We start from the raw sequence: 19363 nt of genomic DNA, 5'->3' as shown, positions 1-19363 counted from the left end.
GTTAGAGGTACTAAACAGTCGTCACAATACGGTTGCTGTTGGCCCTTCAGCAGAAACTCGTGTGTCAACCGAGTGTGACCAATACGGAGACGACAAAGAGACGTCTCCCATTTTCGGGGCATCATATTATACCTCCAATGAAATATGTCATTTGTTACCTCTCGCATTTTATTCCCATCTAGGCTATCCCATTGCTGTTGCCATTTATTGCAAACCAATTTCTTGATGTCAGGTAAGAAATCATTACAGGGAATGGGATTCCTTCTTGGCAGCAACTCGGATGCAGCCTTCTTAGCCAGTGAATCTGCCTTCTCATTCCCAGACACACCTTCATGTGCTGGAACCCAACAAAATTGAACTGTTATACCTCTCCGTCCAATAATAAAAAGCCATTCTAAAATCTTTAAAACTAGAGGGTTATTAGAATTAAAAACTTCTATAGCTTGAAGGACACTCCTTGCATCACTAAAAATTGTAAAATTACCCTCCCTCTCCAATGCTATTTTCTCAATAGCGGTTAATATGCCATACAATTCGGCAGTAAATATGGAAGCGCTCAGAGGAAGTGCACCTCTACAATTAAAACCATTACTATGTACTCCAAATCCAATGCCAGCATCAGATTTGAAGCCATCAGTATAGATAAAAGTTGATCCTCTATGTTCTTTAACATGTTCATTAAAAAGAGACCTGGCTTCTAGGTCTGACATATTCTTCTTATCTCCAATAAAATATTTACAAAATGATATCTCTGGTAACTTCCATGGAGGCATTTATGATACCTTGAATGGAAGTACCTTATTTCTAATTATATCCAGACTATTTAATAATCGTTTCACCCGAAAGCCATAAGGTTTAGGAGATTTTGGGTGCAACTCAAAGTATGATTCGTGTCTTACAAGGCTTGCAGTCTGAAAGGCTAGAGAGTTAGGGAGTCTTTGCAATCTAAACCAATACCGAATAATGGAAGACATTCGGTAAAGGTCTAGAGGTAACTCTCCAGCATCAACAAGGAGACTTGGGATAGGCGAGGTTTTAAAAGCTCCAGTAGACAATCTAATACCTACATGATGTATTGAATCTAATATTTTTAACCGGCTTGGGGTGGCTGAAGAATATATTTCACAACCATAACTTATTTTGGGAAAAATCAAGGCCTTGTATAATTTTAGAATAGTATTGCGGCCTGCCCCCCATGATGTATGGGACAATACTTTTAAGATATTCAGAGCTTCAACACATTTAGCTTTTAACGCTTTTAAGTGAGAAACCCATGTAAGCCTACAATCAAATATCAAACCTAAAAATTTAGCTTCTCTTGCACATGGTATCCGTTGACCTTTAATGTATATATCCGGGTCTGGATGTACTCCCCCGAATACGATAAAAATGGACAATGGTAGTTTTACTTGTCGAGAACTTAAATCCATTCATGTCGGCCCAATGGATAATTTTATCAATAGAGTGTTGGATTTTTCTCTCAACCATTGCCATTCTAGTGCCAGCAAATGATATTGAGAGATCATCCACAAATAATATTGAGAGAACATCCCGGGGAATGGCTGAGGATATCCCATTAATTGCTAGTGCAAAAAGGGTCACACTCAGCACACTACCCTGAGGAACTCCTTCTTCCTGGCACTTACTCTCTGATAGAGTTTCCCCAACTCTCACTTGAAAAACTCTACGTGAAAGAAATGCCTGAATAAATAGTGGCAGCTCTCCTCTCAATCCCAATTCATGAAGGTTTTTAAATATACCATATCTCCATGTGGTATCATATGCCTTTTCAAGGTAAAAAAATACTGTAACATGGTGCTGTTTGGGAGCAAAGGCTTCACAAATAGAAGACTCAAGTCGTATCAACACATCAGTCGTTGAGTGCATTTTTCGGAATCCACATTGAATCGATGATAAAATACCTTTCTTTTCAAGGTACCACATCAGCCTTGCATTGACCATCTTCTCCATGATTTTACATAAACAAGATGTCACTGCAATAGGACGATAGTTTGCTGCTAAAAACTTGTCTTTACCGGGTTTTAAAAAGGCTAAAATAATGGCTAGTTCCCAAACAATTGGGTAACTATGATCATGCCATATTCTATTAATAATGCTTAAAACAAATAGCTTTGTATTAAAATGTACATGTTTAATCATTGCATATGGAATTCCATCGGGTCCAGGGGCTGTATCGTTGCAATGAGCAAGTGCGGAATCAAATTATCTTTCAGTGAAAGGAGAATTATACGACTCTTCCCTTCTTGTTGCAAAATTTAAAATTTTCTTTTCTTCAGTGCTCCTATACTGGTGACCAGGGGCTCCTTCACACTTTCTGGATACATTTGAAAAATGATTAGCCAGGGCATTGCTAACATCATTTGCTTCAGTTACATACTGGCCATTCACCTTCAACACTGGTGGTGGGTTGGGGGTGAATTTGCCAGCTATCTTTTTTACTTTCCTCCACACAGATGGTGGTGTTCTACTGTTAATGGAGGAAACAAAAGACATCCATGACTGGCGCCTTGCTTCTTTCATGGCACGACAGAACTGTGCTCTACATTTCTTGTACATAATTAAATTTTCATCAGTTCTGCGTCTATGCAATCGTGTTAGAGATCTTCTTGTGGCTCTGTGGAGGGCAGTTAGCTCTGAAGACCACCACGGGACTGGTCATCGTTTGAATAACCCTGTTGTTTTGGGAATTGAATTGACTCCTGCTGTATGGAGAGTTCCATTCAGTAAGTCTATGGCATCATCGATATTTTCAACCTGTCCTGCAACCCCCTCAATTTCGCTTAGCTCACGAAATTTATCCCAGTCCGCCTTGTCAAGATTCCATCGTGGCGATCCCTGTAAAGGTGGACCATTGTTGGTGTTTATAATGATGGGTGCATGATCACTAGTATGCCAATCATCTAATGTTCTCCAATCGAAGTCGAGAAGGCAATTAGAGCTTACGATTGATAGGTCAATACATGACAAGGTACCTGTCTGGACATGAAAGTGTGTGGGCTCTCCTGTATTAAGGAGTCCCATATCTTCATTTTCCACAATTGATGATATGATATTTCCCCTCGTGTTTGCTAAAACATCACCCCACAAAGGATGTCAACCATTCAAATCTCCAAGTAAAAGAAAAGGTTGAGGGAGTTGTTGAATCACCTCCACTAAGTTATCATACAAAATGTTATCATTTGGAGGCAAGTACAGAGAACAAATTGTATATTTTCGCCCTATGTCAATCTGTACAACCACTGCCTGCAGAGGTGTACGAATAGACAGAGAAACTTGGGGAACATCTCAACGAACGTATATGAGACTTCCGCCATGGCTCCCCACTTGGTGATCATATGGTATCCTATAACTAATATATTCGCGAGGACAAGGGGTATTATGATCAAGTTTGCTCTCCTGTAGACAAATAATTATGGGGGAATGCTCATGAATAAGGAGCTTAAGTTCTTCATATTTGGCCCTTAAACCCTGACAATTCCATTGCAAAATGGAGGAAAAAACTATGGTTTATAATTTGGTAGACCCCTTGGATGGAGTCTTCCCATTAGCAGTTTTTGATCTAACACTAATTTTAGGTGGTTTTATTAAAGAGGGTCTTGATAGATTGGGTTTAGCATTTATGATTTTCTTTTTGTCTTTTTGATCTGATTGTTGAGGAGGTTGGTGGACCTCCACTTGAATTTCCGATTTATTTAAATTGACTTCCAGATCAGAAATATCAACAGACAAATCATCATATTTATTTGACGTCGTAATTTTGATATTTCTTATGGAAGGGGGCGAGAGAGATGGAGGTCTCTCTCTTTTCCGATTAGTAGGTTTTGAGCTACCAGGTTTTTGCACCTTCCCCAATACAGGTGCACCTGGTAACTTGGTGTCAGGTGGCATCTCCATCAAATCAGGCAAGGACATGGCCTGGGAGAGGTTAGTACTATTGTTGGTAATGGGGGACGAAGGCTGTACAGAAATGGGCAATGACCCATTTTTAATACACTGTGGCAGAGCCTCAGAAGGCAATATGATTACCTTGTCATGCAGTACTTTATTATCAGAGGTTGTATTTCTTTTCTTAGGATTACTGGCAGTGCTAGGTGGGGTTGCTGTCTCCTGTGGTAAATTTACCTTTGATTTTAAGGCCTTTGCATAGCTGGTTGATTTATTCAACAGTCTTTTTGCATGTCCCACACTTATGTGTTCTAAACTTGATTTGTTTAGGGGAGCTTCCTCCAACTTATACAGTTCGCATCTCCTATCAGTTGATTTATGATTCAAATTGCAATTTGAACACCTGGCCTCAAGTGTACATTCTCAATGATAAGTTTTGGAGCAAATACCACACATTTTTCCATTTTTGCAAACTTTGGATGGGTGTCCAAATTTAAAACAATTAAAACATTGCAGGGGCTTTTGTTTGAAAGGCCAAACTTTAATCCTTTCATTTTCAATAAAAATATGGAAAGGTACATCAGCATCCTGGAAAGTAAGTATAATCATTGAAGTTCCAGGAACCTTATGCACTTTCCATACATTTAATGGACACATAGAAAGTATCTCCTCCTCTGTAAATTCGTACAGGTCCTTATTAAAGACCACTCCCCTTCCATAACTAAAATTTAGATGAGGTTTCATTTCCAATGTAATTTCATCACTGCCTGTCTGTAGGTTAGATAGTATTGCAGACTGAGTCGAAGATTTGGCATGGATGAGATAACTATTCTTCCCAAAACGAGATATATCTCCAGGTGCTATGGTTCCTACTTTTTTTTGGATAAACTTACATATCTTTAAATAATTCCCTATTATCCCTTTAGGTTCAGCTAAGAGCCACATTGGTGGTTTGGGTTTTCTCTGTGAAGGCATGGGTACATTTCTATCTTTTTCAAACCAATCAGCTGGTTTGTACACATCCAATTCCTTTGGGACCTTATCACAAAGAGCTCCCATGATATTCAATTCGTTGATTTTGATACTACTAATATTACTTAAGGCATTAAACTCTTTATCATGACTTTCAAAAGATATCCAAGAGTCCCATTTTTAATCTCAAAGTCTCATCCTTATTTCCTTTATCAATCCATAGCACTCAAATGCTCTATATATATCATCATAATTTGTTTCTAATGGGATTTGGGAAACATGAAGGAATCGTAGTTTCCCTGTATTACCCAAATTGCTAGATTTTTTAACATCAGTAGAGTGGTCCTTTTTAGTTCGAAGGTCGTCAACAGAATTTTCCTTAATTATAGTAGCAGAAGTCGTCAACAGTGCCGGGGGGGGGGGGGTCAGCAAATCCAGGGGATGGGGAGTCAGTATTTGAAGGGTCCATATTTAAGGGTGGGATTTTCATGTTTTTTGTTGTTGTTTTGTTGGTTTACCTGCTTGAGAATTTTAAGAAAGTATCATACGTTGGAAAGGAAATTTGTATTCTGCACTATCGGCACAGTGAGAATATACTTCCCAGATGGTCCACTCCATACCCTACCTGAAGGATAGCATCAAAACAGATATAGAGGCACAGGTGTAAGCTAAACCCGCCTGTTAGGACTGAGACCAAGGTAATATGGAATCATCCTCCCCATATCTGTAATGATGGACTTCCGGCCAAAAGCCAAGAGTCCCACCTCAAGGATTGGATCCCCCTGGATTCCGATGACCCAACCCTTGAGAGTAGTTCCGCCAAAAAGGTCCAAACCATCTTTGGGATGGCTGAGATCATCCAATACTCTCATATATAGCTTTGAATGCGAATACCTTCCAACCGTGATCCCTTCTCCCATTCATCTGAGCAGGCAGTAATAACGAATGTGGAAATATCCACGCCATTTAAATAAAATAGAAAAAAAATAGATAAATAAATGAATGAACAAATAAAATAAATATATACTGTATATATATATATATGCATACATCTACTATGAGATTCAGGGCCTCTGTAACACGGTTTTTTGGACTTTGCTCCTTATCAAAGCATCGGATGTAGCTGAAAGTTGACATATGTATATTTTACAACCACACACAAATTTTGTCAGCATTATCAATAACCTAAACCCAATAGTTTTAATTTTTATAGAGTAAAAATTATCTAGTCGACGCCATAGCCAGTGATAACGAGCCAAGAGTCGAAAACATTCATTACGTAAGCAATGTAAACACCTTTTGACAAAATTTTGCCCCGCCCATCCACCAGACACCCATTCACCTTGTTCCATCGGCTCTGAAACCCAAAACAGTCAAGAATGGCTAACAGGATTTGGAATTGCCCCCGTTGTTGCAAAACTGCATTTGTCTTACGACTTGCAACTTTATACAGTCAAGAGAAAGCCCGTGGCCATATTTACTATCGCCTGAATAGGTAATTATTCAGTTTCTAGTTTAAATCCAATGTTTATGGTCTGATATGTATTTAGCGTAACATGATTATAATACTTGTAATGTCATTCAGACTTTTGAACATTTCCATTAACTATTCACTATGCCACCAAGAGAGAGAGAGAGAGAGAGAGAGAGAGAGAGAGAGAGAGAGAGAGAGAGAGAGAGAGAGAGAGAGAGAGAGAGATTGTATGTAAACAGTCTTTATATAACTATTTTTGTTAAAATAAGATTTTTGTGCTAAACTCTCCATCAGACCAACGGATCATCCGATATATATTTTTTTTTCTTCTTCTTAGTCCGTACGACTAGGGCATGATTGCATTTTGTAAATAAATCAGGAATATTTTTAGGAGTTTTATTTGTACAACTAATGGAAATTTATAAAAGTAAAGTGAACATAATTCATTTATCCTTTAAAATAATTACTACATGTAGCAAAACGAATAGTGGTAAAGATGATAATGCAATGAAGGAATGATACCATACTTTATCTTTAGCTTCAACATCTGCAATAACATACCCAGTTGCCATAATTTGTTAGCTTAATGAAATATCCTATCATCTAATGTTAAACTTAATTTCTGAGGAGACCATGGCTTATTGCACAGTGAAAAAACATTACAAAGACTTTATGAATGGCGGAACGATACATAAATGTGGGTGGGGTATCTGTGCTAGCGTAGTAATACTACTGTAGCAGTACAGTAGTATTTAACGTTTAGGCCAACTGCTGGGATCCTTGAGGATCATTTAGCACTTCTTAAAACTACTCGAGAAATGAGTTTTTATAGCCAGAATTTAAATTTTCTGATCCAACAATGCCCATGATAGCCTTCAGTGTTATCCTGAATTATAACCAGGCCAAAGTGGGTGGAGCCTCATGAAGTCATCATTCTGACAATAATTATTGGTGAAGGTTTAAAGCCAAAATACGGTACCGGCTAATTTTTTTCTTTTTTTTTACAGTAAATAGGTAGGTAGATAGACAATAAATAAAAATTGCTTGACATTGGATATAGCAGTTATCAAATCAAGCTTGTTCACTACGTTTTTGAAAATTACCAACTATTCCCTACACCTTGTCAATCTGATTGTGACCTATAAAGTAGACTGTAATTTCTTAGGAAACTTATTTTGGGAGTTAGACTAATAATCGAAGTATTTTTGTATTTATTAACATATTTTGTTTGTTTGTTCGTTATGACAATTATCAGTGGAGAGATTTCAGAGTTCATAAAGGTGTACTGCTTTGCTTTTATTTAAACTTTTGTGTCATTGTTGGCAGAGGTATAGCCTTCGTTACGTATAGCCAATCATCGATCGAGAAAGAGGGAAGAAATGCCGTCATAAGTTACGTAACAAGTACGTTCGAAACCTTTTCTCTGAGTAAGTTGGCCCGTCTTCAAAAATCGTCACTTTTACTTAATAAAGTACCAAATTTATTCAACCTACGTAATGCAGAATATAGTCAAAATTTATGTGTAGATATAATGTGCATTCTGAATAAGCGTTATATTTATGAAATTCATAGAAAAAAAGTTATTGCTAAAAAACCGTGTTACAGAGGCCCTGAATCTCATAGTACATATATATATAACTAAGAAAGATAATAATCTAAGAGATAGGACAGCAAGATGAAAGAAGGTTGATAAAATTAGGAGAAGGTCGAAGTAATATTAAGCAGAAGAAAAAGATGAAAAAGATGAAAGAGAGAAATTTAGATTCGAACCGGGGGAGCAATTTCCCGAAGTTCGAGAGCCCTCTTGCCCGTCACCAAGATTTAGCACGGGAATGAAATGCCGTGCTTAAGCTCAATGACTTCATCAAGGCATTCTCTCATTAAGAGGGCCCTGTGGAAGAACGCAGGAGGGGGGGGGGGGACTACTTGTGGAACTGTGAATATAGCGATACTCTAGCACAATTACTAGGCCAATAATACATAATTTGTTGATTTTTCCTACAAGATACATATTTCTTTCTTAGGAGAGGATAAAACTGTGGAACCCCTTGGGGTAACAGAAACGGTTGTGAATATATTTTTCACTAACTCCTTCTCAGAAGAAAAGTACCTGTATGAAAATATCTGTAACATAGGCTTAAAAATTGATGCAGTGTACTATTTGGCATATATTATTGTGTAGCATGTGAACAGGCAAATCTTCCTAGTCAGAGAAGTCTCCCTGATCTCCTTTATCTGAAATAAATAGCTGACCACAGGAACTTAGCACACACGGTATTTGCATGCGACGAAACAGACTCGTATACATTTAAAAAGAGCTAGCAGAGGAGAGCATCGCTTCCTTTCTATTCAAGGTTGAAAAGCTGTATAAAATAAAATAAAATAAATATCATATTTGATAAATATTACATATACATAAAGGCTGGAAGACAAATCCTTCCAGATTTTTTCTTCTATGTTTACATATCTTCCCAGTTGAGAGGCAGCCATTTTATGCACCTCGCAAGTGGAATTTACATCACACCTTTTTCTCTACCTACATAATTGATTGTGATCAAGCTCTATATGGGTGACCTTCCAGAGAATCCCAAATTATCATAAATACTGATTTAGCACTCGTTAGAAAGTCCCGATCTTGGAACAAAGCAAACAACCATCCAATTGCTACGGTGCAACCATACATTGTAGCCATAGCCACCGGTTTTCTTCTATACAGTTTCATATAGAATTCAAGTATTTCATCAATAGTTGGAACTGCTGATAGGCTAGAAAAATATTAAGTCATCGTTTCCTACTGAAAATACAGACCCCAACCCCCAAATCACAGACACAAAGCCACCGTAACAGACCCCCACCCCCAACCAAGCATAAATTATCACTGGTTTATATTGTTTACAATGCGTTCGTGATAACATGATATTACACAGACAACCTTTAACCAAGCCAGTCTGTCAATCCCTAGAGTGGATTGTTCAGGTAAGGATAAAAAATCAACAGTTGAGTAAGAAAGTGAATAAATCTTTGAACACTAATACATTTGCCTCCGGTGCAAGTACTGTAGATCGGTGTCAAATACATAATTGAACCCTAAGACTGGAAGATTAAGGCAAATGCAGTAGTTTTCTTAAGGCAATGCAGAGACCAAGAATAGACACTGGTGATCTGTGGTAATAATTAAGGGCAGATCAAGGCATAGGTGGCACAATGGTGAAAAGATAATGGAAGAGGAATGGGAAATGAAAGAAACACATACAAGAGGAAATAAGAGCTATCAAAGATTTCAGTCTTCCACCAATGAATATTGCCAACATTTTACTTGAGTCTACTGACATTCCCTCGCACTTTTCAAATGCTGACTGGACAGTAGATAGCACAATAATGATCCAGAATTGTGATCTTGATCCGTGTCACCTCCAAATTTTCATGGTTACTTATGATGCAAAATACAGTTAACTCCCCATTAACACGAGTTCTATTAACCCAATTTCGAAGTTACACGAGTCCAAATTTATTAAGATATATTCTGTTAGCACGAAATGTCCAATGTTACGCAAGTTGAATTTCCAGGTTAAGAGCAAGAGCGAGAGAGAGAGAGAGAGAGAGAGAGAGAGAGGTTAATAAGAATTCATTTAAGCTTACAAACAAATAAATTTTAGTTTTTAATGTAACAAAAAGAGTAATCTAATTTTACAAATAAATCTACAGCCATACTTCTAAATGTAGATGTTTACAATCTAACATGTTTACAGTACATTGCGACTCTTTACTTGTGAATCTGGTTTGTTCTAAGATAGTATAAAATGGAAAATTTTTGTAATGTTGAATAACAAATTAAGTTATAAAAATTATATTGCGATAGTATAAAATAAACTTAATTGTTACATTTACCATTATTTATATTCAATATCTTAGTTTACATCGCCTATGTAGAAGGATGTGGATCGACAACGTCAACAGCTGATCCGTCTGTTGTTGTTGTTTGATGAGAGAGAGAGAGAGAGAGAGAGAGAGAGAGAGAGAGAGAGAGAGAGAGAGCCAACAGCGGTAAGGAGAGTGATGTGTCAGTGTGAATGTACACGGGTAATAACTTATTTTACTATAAAATAAATACAAAGTAGAGTAAGAATGTGTGTTTTTGTTGTTTCTGTGACCTTCAAATACATTAATGTGTTTGTTTTAAGTTTCATAGTAACAAAATCCCAAAACAGACAGACTGCCAATGTCCAGGAACGTAACATCCCCTATTACCATTATTTCTTTTGGAGAAATTATGTTCCTTTAACACGACATCTCCATGAACATAACCCTCGTGTTAACGGGGAGTTACTGTATCTATCCATTGTTAAAATTTGGTGAAAATCCAATGTGCCAATTTCTTTTGCCATAATTTTTAAAATTGTGAAAAAATTCAATTTCGTATCTCAGATCTTGACCTGGTACTGCATCATCTCCAATAATTAATGGAGTTGTCAATGGTCTAAGATCTATCTGCGGTGAAAATTCTGTCAAAATCCATTGAGTAGTTTTGACGTAGTCTTGTCTACTGACACACAGTCAAATAAATAAACTGACTTGATTTTATAACCTCCTCAAATAACAAGGGTTTGTATTCGCGTAAGAACAAACTGATAACAATATCATAATTCCAGTTATATCAGTGCCTTACCGTCACATGCTCAGTATCCAGATGCCAAAAAGACTTGGGTACATGCTAACGTCGCCTATGCCTCATTCTTCGTTTCCTTCTGCTCTTAGAGTATTTGCATCTTGTCAATTTTTTCATATAGAAAACCACAGCCAGCAGATCACAAGCGCAAGGGAGGGGTTAAGGGGCAGCTCAACCCCAGGTCTATGAGGTCCAAAATTCAGGTCTCAAGTTGGAGCAGGATGGAATTCTATTTCTATCCTTCCTACATTCAATTTCAGCTGATCAGCCTGGAATAAATTAGCAGATTAGGGGCATTTCAATCTCTTGCCAACTCAAAGGGTAATACAATAGTCTTAATAATTAATCAACATCTACGAAATCTATTAACTGTTCTATTTAATGGTCTACAAAATATCTGCTACTGTGCTGCACAGTTCAAGATAAATGTAGGTAAAGTAATCTTTCTCTAAAATTAAAATTATATTACAAAAAACTATTTGATGACAACCCTCACTAAGTTCTACTTGAGACTAACACATCTGTATTATCTAAATCACTTAAATATCTGATTGATTTTTACATTTGGGTTGTCTCAAGTTTTTTTTTATATATAAATACTATAACCCTACAATTGGATACAACTTGTGCCAGGCAATGGTTGCTGATGATTCAGTAGGTAGACCTATAGGCTCCCGAAATCTCCAATCCTTAGCTCACAAGGATGGTGAAGTTGCAAACACTACAAGAAACTATTGAGCTTGAGCGAGTCTTGAACCCCAGTCCAACAGATAGTTAGGCAGGGATGTTTCCAGTAAACTACTTCAATCAAAAATGCTACCTTTAGAATCCTCATAAGAAAACAATTAAAATTGAAATGGTATGTCGAAGGGAAGGCAAAAGAGATGAGAAGTAACTGCTATTATTCTGAGATTGTCATACAGATCATAATCTAACACAAGCGTGAGAGCCTTCAATTAAAAGTTCATCTTTGCGAATATGGCGCTGATTACTTTCTTGAATATTCACTATTATTATTACCACCTGCTAAACTACAAAACTAGTTAGAAACTCGGGGTGCTACAAGGCCAAGGGGCTTGGCCCACGGTGAAAATAGCCCAGTAAGGAAACAAAGACACAGATAGAATAGTGTCCCTGAGTGTACCCTAAGACAGGGAACTCTCACCCCAGACAGAGGAACACCATGCTACAGAGGTTATGGCACTACCCAAGAGACGGGAACATCATTTTGATTTTGGAATGTCCTTCTCCCAGAACAGCTGCTTACCATAACAAAAGTCTCTCTTCTACCCTTACCATGAGGAAAGCAGAAGTTAACCCCTTGAGTGCAGAATTTTTCAGCTATCACAGTGTTGTCAGGTGTATGGGGAAAGAGGAAAATGTGTAAAGAATAGGCCAGACTATTAGGTGTATGTGTAGGCAAAGAAAAAATGAGCCATAACTAGAAAGGGATCCAGGGAAAGTACCCTATAACTCTGGCGGTAGTACAGTACAGTATCTCACCAAACCGTTTTTAGCATTGTCGGAATTTTCTCATTCTTGAATTGGTGAAATCACTTGAGCAAACTTTTCCAAAGAAAATATCTTTCCTAAGTACGTTATGTCATCAAGTGTATTAAACTAAACTAAGATCAAAATCTACATTTAGACTTTTTAAATATTTCACTCATTCACCTAATAAAGTAGAATTATTACTTAATTTTAGAGTAAAAGAACTTCGGGAGTTCAGCAGCGAATGTTTTTATGTTGAACAGACTGATATAGGTCTCTCATAGTTTATGTATGACAAATCTGTTTTAGCATTGATGCTGACCATAAGGTATTTTATATTGATTGTTGATTATTTCTCATGTAGTTTATTCATTTCCTTTCCTCAACTGGCGATTTATTCCTGTAGGAGCCATTGGGCTCGTAGCATCCTGCTTTTCCAACTAGGGTTTTAGCTTAACTAATCAGAATAACAATAACAATCACATTTCAAACAACCTCTGAAGACAAATTAACAAACATGATAAAGGCAGTAGAAATATTCTCAATATTTCCAGATTCCAAAGATGAAACTTAACAGCCTTCAAGTACAAACTTCTCCCTTGTGATAAAATGTATATGTATCCATTAACATTGCCTTCCACATTTTATGCAGACATTTAGCTTTGTTTCCTTTGCCAGGGTGGTAATAAAATAACCTGCATTTATTCAGCTGTTTGTCTGTCTGTTAGCAGGTATACGGCAAAACTTCTTTCGGGATTCTCACCAACTTTCACAACGGATAAGTATTAAGCTTCAGGAGAACCCATTAGATTATGGAGGTAATCCAGGTCAAGATAGCGACTCTAGTTATTATTGTTAATAATATACGTTAAAATCATTCACGGTCAACATACGAACAAGGGAAAGCTCGGTCAGTAGACTTGAGTCAAATTGACACTCTTCATTGATGGAGGTCTGAAATGTCTTTTCTACCACTTGTTTCAAATGCATTTAGAATGTTTCTCATCTAAAACTTTACAGCAAAGTTTAACCATTACACCTAACAAAAATGATATTTTCATTATAAAATAAATTTTTGAATATACTTACCCGGTGAATATATAAATAGCTGACGTCTCCGACGGCCCGACTGATTCCAAAAAACTCGCGAGCGATCGCCATGAAGGTTGCGGGTGTGCCCACCAGCGCCGACTATCGGCCAGATACCGCATATACTTCTCAACCACTCCAGTTCTTCTCAGTCCGCAGGGTCTCTATCGGGGAGGAAGGGAGGGCCTTTAATATTATATATTCACCGGGTAAGTATATTCAAAAATTTATTTCATAATGAAAATATCCTTTTTAAATATTAAACTTCGCCGGTGAATATATAAATAGCTGATTCACACCCATGGTGGTGGGTAGAGACCAGTATTATCACAATAAAGGCGTATATGCTCAAGAGTTTTTGACAAATATTTCATAAAAACAAACTTAAGTATAGGTACCTGGTAAGGAAGCTGACTCTGATGATTACTCTGCCTCATTTGTCCGCTTTCCTCACGAAGCCCAGCCATCCTCTCAGGATGCTGAAAGACTCCCAGGAGCTGTTATATCCAGGGTGAACACCCCTATAACAGGACCTCATCAATACCCTTAATCTGGGCGCTCTCAAGAAACAACATTTTGACCACCCGCCAAACCAAAAAGATTGCGAAAGACTTCCTAGTCTTCCGTACAACCCAAGACAAGATTAAAAAATTTCAAGAGAAGATTAAAAGGATATTGGGATTAAGGGAATGTAGTGGTAGAACCCTCACCCACTACTGCACTCGCTGCAACGAATGGACCCAGTGTGTAGCAGTCCTCATAAAGAGTCTGGACGTCTTTCAAGTAAAATGAAGCGAACACCGACTTGCTCCTCCAAAAGGTCGCGTCCATAATACTTCGAAGGAATCTATTTTGCTTAAATGCCACCGAAGTCGCTATTGCTCTCACTTCGTGAGCCTTGACCTTAAGCAAACTACGATCCTTCTCACTTAAATGAGAATGTGCCTCCCGGATTAAAAGTCTAACAACGTAAGATAACGCATTCTTAGACATGGGCAACGAGGGCTTCTTAACGGGGCACCATAAAGCCTCAGAACAACCTCGTATTGGTTTAGTTCTAGATAAGTAAAACTTAAGAGCTCTAACGGGGCACAGCACTCTTTCAACTTCATTACCTACGATCTCCGAAAGACTAGGTATTTCAAAAGATTTAGGCCAAGGACGAGACGGAAGTTCATTCTTGGCCAAAAAACCAAGTTGAAGAGAACATATTGCTTTATTTGTCGAGAAGCCGATGTTCTTACTAAAAGCATGGATCTCACTGACCCTTTTAGCCGAAGCCAAGCTAACCAAGAAAAGTGTCTTGAGGGTAAGATCCTTCAGGGAGGCTGAATTTAAAGGCTCAAACCTGTCTGACATTAGGAACTGTAGGACCACGTCCAAGTTCCAAGCAGGAGTTGAAATACGATGCTCCTTAGAGGTCTCGAAAGACTTAAGGAGGTCTTGGAGATCTTTGTTATTCGAAAGATCCAAGCCTCTATGCCTGAAAACAGAAGCTAACATGCTTCTGTAGCCTTTAATGGTGGATGCAGAGAGGGAGCGACCGTTTCTCAGGTATAGGAGAAAATCCGCAATCTGCGCTACAGAGGTACTGGAGGAGAAAATAGAGGAGGACTCGCACCAATCTCTAAATACCTCCCACTTCGACTGGTAGATCTTGATGGTAGAGGATCTTCTAGCCCTCGCGATCGCTCTAGCTGCCTCCTTCGAAAATCCTCGAGCTCTTAAGAGTCTTTCGATAGTCTGAAGGCAGTCAGACGAAGCGCGGGGAGGCTTTGATGAAGTCTCTTTACGTGAGGCTGTCGTAAGAGATCCATTCGCAAAGGCAGACTCCTTGGAACGTCTACCAGCCATAGAAGTACCTCTGTGAACCACTCTCTCGCGGGCCAGAGGGGAGCAACCAACGTCAACCTGGTCCCTTCGTGAGAGGCGAACTTCTGCAACACCTTGTTGAGGATCTTGAACGGTGGAAAGGCGTAAGCGTCCAGGTGAGACCAGTCCAACAGAAAGGCATCTATGTGGGCCGCCTCTGGATCTGGGACTGGAGAGCAATAAGTCGGGAGCCTTTTGGTCAGCGAGGTCGCAAAGAGATCGATGGTGGGTTGACCCCAAGTCATCCAAAGACTCTTGCACACATCCTTGTGGAGCGTCCACTCTGTAGGGATCACCTGACCTCTTCGACTGAGACAGTCCGCCAAGACGTTCAACTTCCCTTGGACGAACCTCGTCAAAAGCGAGATGTTTCGATCTTTTGACCAGATGAGGAGGTCCCTTGCGATGACGAAAAGAGCGTGGGAGTGAGTGCCTCCTTGCTTGGAGATGTAAGCCAAGGCTGTGGTATTGTCTGCATTCACTTCTACCACCTTGTTTCGAAGCAGACTCGAAACTCGTCAGTGCCAAATGGACTTCCAACAGCTCCTTGCAGTTGATGTGAAGGCTCCTCTGGTCTGCCGTCCAAAGACCCGAGCATTCCAGACTGTCCAGAGTCGCCCCCCAACCCAAATCCGACGCGTCATAAAATAACACATGGTTTGGGTTCTTGACTGCCAGAGACAGACCTTCTCAAAGTCTTATATTGCTGTCCCACCAGGCCAGGCAAGTGTTGACTGGTTCGGAGATCGGAATTGAGACCGCCTCCAAAGTTTTCTCCTTGTTCCAATGGGAGTCTAGGTGGAACTGGAGAGGGCGTAGGTGAAGTCTCCCTAGAGAGATAAACTGTTCCAGGGATGAAAGCGTCCCTAGGAGGCTCATCCAGCTTCTCACAGAGCAACGGTCTTTCTCTAGCACGAGACGGACTTTGAGCAAAGCCTGCTCGACCCTGTTGGCAGACGGAAAAGCCCGAAAAGCTAGACTCTGTATCTCCATCCCCAAATAGAGAATCGTTTGGGAGGGAGTCAGCTGAGACTTCTCTATGTTCACCAAGAGGCCCAACTCCTTCGCAAGATCCAAAGTCCACTGTAGGTCCTGCAGACAGCGATGACGGGACGACGCTCTGAGTAACCAGTCGTCCAGGTACAGGGAGGCTCTGATCCCCGACAAATGTAAGAACTTTGCTACATTTCTCATGAGCCTCGTAAAAACAAGAGGAGCATGGCTGAGGCCGAAGCACAGTGCTCGGAATTGGTACACCACATTCCTGTATACAAACCTTAGATAAGGTTGAGAGTCTGGATGTATCGGAATGTGGAAGTACGCATCCTGCAAGTCGAGAGAGACCATCCAGTCTCCCTCTCTGACTGCTGCTAGAACGGATTTGGTGGTCTCCATCGTAAACTTTGTTTTGACAACAAAAACGTTGAGAGCACTGACATCCAGCACTGGCCTCCAACCTCCTGTGTGCTTTGGAACTAGGAAGAGACGGTTGTAAAAACCTGGGGATTGAAGGTCCGAGACTTTCACCACCGCCCCCTTCTCTAACAACTGAGACACCTGCAGATGTAATGCCTGTCTCTTTCGACTCCTCTCGATACCTGGGAGAGGTGTCTATCGGATCATTTACTAGAGGAGGTCTCCGTACAAAAGGGATTTTGTAACCCTCCTTTAGCAACAAAACAGACTCCCGGTCCACACCCTCTCTCCCAGGCCTGCCAGAAGTTGGTCAATCTGGCCCCTACTGCTGTCTGAGGACACAGGCAGTCAGACTCTGCCATGGGAGGATTTAGATCCTCTCTTCTTACCCCGCTTACTATCAGCACGAGATCCTCCCTTACTGAGAGCTCTGCCACGAAAAGGCGGGATAAACCTTGTCGCTGGAGTATCAAATTTAGGTCTGTTGACATAAGAGGACGAAGGTACAGCCTTACGAGCAGACGTGGCCATCAAATCATGAGTGTCCTTCTGTACAAAAGACGCTGCGATATCTCTAATAAGCTGCTGTGGGAACAGGGCAGAAGACAATGGCGCAAAGAGCAGTTCTGACCTTTGACAAGGAGTGACGCCTGCAGACAGGAAAGAACAAAGAGTCTCTCTCTTCTTAAGAACCCCTGCCGTGAAAGTAGCAGCAAGTTCATTAGAGCCATCTCTAATAGCCTTGTCCATGCAGGACATAATTTGAACAGAGACATCACGGTCTGCTGACGAGATCTTCCTACTCAAGGCTCCCAGCGACCAATCCAATAAGTTGAAAACCTCAAAGGCCCGATAAATCCCTTTGAGGAGATGATCTAGGTCTGAAGAGGACCAGCAAACCTTCGAGCGTCTCATGGCCAGACGACGGGGAGAGTCTACGAGGCTTGAGTCGTCTCCCTGGGCAGAGGCAGGCACTCCCAAGCCGAGAACTTCTCCCGTGTCATACCAGACGCTCGCACGAGAAGCCAGTTTGAAAGGGGGAAAAGCAAAAGCTGACTTCCCCAAATTCCTCCTGGTCATTAACCAGTCGCCCAATAACCGCAAAGCTCTCTTAGAAGAGCGAGAGAGCACTAACTTTGTCAACGACGGAGTCGAAGAAGCTAGGCCCAGCGTGAACTCCGATGGGGGCGAACGAGGAGCAGCAGACACAAAATGATCAGGGAAAAGGTCCTTAAAAATTAGCATGATCTTCTTAAAATCAAGAGAGGGCTGAGCAACCTTAGGCTCCTCTCCATCCGAAAGAGTCCCCAAAGGAACATCAGTTGGAAGGGGATCAACGACTTCCTCATCCGACGGAACTTCATCCGACAACGGCCGAGTCTCGCGATACGGAGAGACATGCCGAGGAGGCAACGCTTGACAGGCTATGTCAACATGCGATGGAGCCGCAGCAACAGCTGAGGTAACGACGTCACGCCGAGGCTGCAAAGACTGAAAGTCTTGTGACTGACAAACAACAACAGCTTGAGTCGACTGCCCTTCGACATCACGTCGGGACTGCATTGACTGCAGGGTCTGAGCAGGAAAAACAATACCCGACTGCGGTGACAGACGCTCAACGTCACGTCGAGGCAACGGAGTCGGCCGACGAACGTCAGTTCGAGACTGCGGCGACAGTTGTTGAACGTCACCTTGAGTCTGCGGCAAAATAGGTTCCACGTCACGTGACTGACGTGAATGACGAGGAACACGATCAGAATCGCGTTTAACAGCACTGAAATCGTTAGCGCTAACATCATAAGGACGAGAAAACACTCGTTTAGGCGGCTGAAGGCCAGAGTCACGCTTGTCGGACTGGCGAACCGCAAGCAAATGATCTTTACGAACCTGCTCATGCTCGTAAACCTCCTTTAAAGATGAAAGTTTAGACTGCATGTCATGCAGGACAATCCACTGCGGGTCAACGGGAGTCGGAACGGGCCGTGACGTCGGCAACATCTGTGCATGCAAATCATCGCACCTAACGAGACCCTCGGACTCCGTGTCACGCTTTCGCTTAACAGGCGAACAGCCATCCGATGACTGAAAGTGGCCAGAGCTGCCCCAATGGCTACAGCCAGGACGCTGGACCTGTCCTGAAGGGACTGATTTGCGCTTTAAGGGTCTAGAAACCTTACGCCAAGGTTTCTTATGCGGCAAATCGTCGGAAGACGAGGAGAACTTAGTCTCCCCCGTCTTATGTTAAGGACGTTCTTGATGAGAAACGTCTGATACCTTAGAGGGAACGTCTGTACGTCGGTTTACACCTCTCGCTCCCTTAAGTCCTACGACATTCCTTCTCCCTGGTGCAGGGGAGCCTGAAAGAGGTCTCGGACTAGGGGAGCGACAAGCACGAACAGAAAAACCCTCGGTCGCAACATTAAACACATTTTGCGCACTTTCCACTTTACCACTTTGATTTCTAACAGCTTAACATC

General features: G+C 40.8%; 1 long non-coding RNA gene across 1 annotated transcript in view; it reads right to left on the bottom strand.

Annotated features, from left to right (window-relative positions):
- The window catches only part of LOC137620279 (uncharacterized), a 34593-nt gene that overhangs the window by 12666 nt on the left and 2564 nt on the right, over positions 1-19363 (bottom strand). The window contains exon 2 of the long non-coding RNA XR_011040045.1: positions 11019-11287. This is a non-coding gene — a long non-coding RNA (uncharacterized lncRNA). The remainder of the gene's footprint in view (positions 1-11018; positions 11288-19363) is intronic.

This window comes from Palaemon carinicauda, chromosome 26, assembly GCF_036898095.1.
Source record: "Palaemon carinicauda isolate YSFRI2023 chromosome 26, ASM3689809v2, whole genome shotgun sequence".
Classification (NCBI taxonomy): Eukaryota; Metazoa; Arthropoda; class Malacostraca; order Decapoda; family Palaemonidae; genus Palaemon; species Palaemon carinicauda.
Note: the sequence above shows the minus strand (reverse complement) of the source record. Positions and strands in the feature narration are given on the sequence as shown.